At 45.4% G+C, this 2,102-nt stretch overlaps 1 pseudogene across 1 annotated transcript; it reads right to left on the reverse strand.

Moving 5' to 3' along the window:
• Nucleotides 1–239: 239 nt before the first annotated feature.
• Nucleotides 240–1,844, reverse strand: LOC101015717 (annotated as a pseudogene). Its single transcript, XR_163388.5, has one exon. The product of XR_163388.5 is annotated as a histone deacetylase 1 pseudogene (transcript).
• Between the last annotated feature and the right edge of the window lie 258 nt (nt 1,845–2,102).

Here is a 2,102-nt window from a genome sequence, read left to right on the forward strand (position 1 = left end):
CCTTTCCAAAGCTACTAAGCAGGCATTTCACATTTCAGGATTTTGTCTTACGGTTGCATAAAAGCATCCCTTTCACCCAGACCTGGCACCCTTTATGGTTCAAAGTTAAGAACTGGGGAATAATGGGTGGCAACGTGGCCCCTGGAAGAGTTCACCCAGCACAGCTGCCCTGGGCTCAGGGCCTTGGTTTCTGTCCCTGGGGATATTTATATTTAATAATTTTTATATAAATACACAGAAATAGAAAATACAAAATCTGAGGGGTTGGGGGAGAAAGGTGAGGGACTCAGCAGGAAGCCAGAGCTGGAGAGGTCTGTTCAGGCCAACTTGACCTCCTCCTTGACCCCTTTGGCTTCTGGCTTTTCCTCCTTGGTTTTCTCCTCTTCTGTGACTTTTCTTCTCCTCTGGGTATTTCTCTTTTTCATCCTCTGTTTTGACTCTCGGCTTTTTTGAAGTTGGAAGAGTTCTTGCGGTCCCCCTCTTCCTTCTCTTCAGAATTGGAGAACTTCCTCACAGGCAATTCGTTTGTTGGAGGAGCAGATCCAGATGCGCTTATCAGGGTCTTCTTCGTCCTCATCGCCACTCTCCTCAGGGATGGCGTCCTCAGGAATTGCCTGCATTTGGACCCTAGGTGCATGCGGCAGCATTCTAAGGTTCTCAAACAGTCGCTGTTTGATCTTCTCCAGGTACTCATTCGTGTTCTGGTTAGTCATATTGGAAGGACTGATGTGGAGCTTTAAATCTGGTCCAAAGTATTCAAAGTAGTCGTTGTATGGAAGCTCATTAGGGATCTCCGTATCCAGGGCCACAGCTGTCTTGTATGTCCAGCACCGGGCAACATTACAAATGGTGTAACCACCACCTCCCAGCATCAGCATAGGCAGGTTAAAGCTCTTGACAAATTCCACACACTTGGCGTGCCCTTTGATGGTTAGATTGAAGCAACCTAACCCATCCCCAGACAGGGAGTCTGAGCCACACTGTAAGACCACTGAGCTAGGCTGGAACATCTCCATTACTTTGGACATGAATGGCTTGAAAATGGCCTCATAGGACTTGTCATCAATCCCGTCTTGGAGCGGGTAGTTAACAGCATAATACTTGCCTTTGCCAGCCCCGATATCCCGCAGGTCCCCAGTTCCTGGGAAGTACTCTCCATACTTATGAAAGGACACAGTCATGACCCGGTCTGTGGTATAGAAGGTCTGTTCCGTGCCGTCGCTATGGTGAACATCAATGTCAATATACAGCACCCTCTGGTGATGCTTTAGCAGTTCCAGAATGGCCAAGACGGTATTATTGACGTAACAGAAGCCAGATGCCTCAGACTTCTTTGCATGGTGCAGGCCCTCAGCCCAATTCACAGCCATGTCCGTCTGCTGCTTATTAAGTTTCACAGCACTTGCCACAGAACCACCAGTAGACAACTGACAGAACTCAAACAGGCCGTCGAATACTGGACAGTCCTCACCAAGGTTGAATCTCTGCATCTGCTTGCTGTACTCTGACATGTTATCTGGACGGATGGAGCGCAAGAATTTAATGTAGTCGTCACTATGGTACTTGGTCATCTCCTCAGCATTGGCTTTGTGAGGGCGATAGATTTCCATTTTTCGCTAGAGACCATAGTTGAGCAGCAAATTATGAGTGATGCGGATTTGGTGAGGCTTCATTGGGTGGCCTTCTCCGTAGTAGTAATTTCCAACATCCCCGTAGTAGTAGTAACAGACTTTCCTCCGGGTGCCCTGCGTCTGCGCCATCTTGCTCACCTCCCATCCCTACCGTCAGTCAGTCCGTCCCCAAGTATTTCTTTTGACCACAGTTAAATGAAACTAGAAATCACTAGAAGAAAAACTAGATAATTCAAAATATTCTGAAATAAAACAACACATTACTGAAAAACGAATAGGTCAAAGTATAAATAAAAATGGAAATTAGAAAATATATGGAGGCACAAGTAAATGAAAACCCAACATACCAAAACTTACAGGATGCAGAAAACACAATTTTTAGAGAAAAGTTTGTAGAGATAAATACCTACATTATAAAAGAGAAGGGATCCGAAACAATCTGACTTTTAACTAAAGTAACTAGAAAATGAA

This window comes from Papio anubis, chromosome X (assembly GCF_008728515.1).
Source record: "Papio anubis isolate 15944 chromosome X, Panubis1.0, whole genome shotgun sequence".
In the NCBI taxonomy this organism is placed as follows: domain Eukaryota; kingdom Metazoa; phylum Chordata; class Mammalia; order Primates; family Cercopithecidae; genus Papio; species Papio anubis.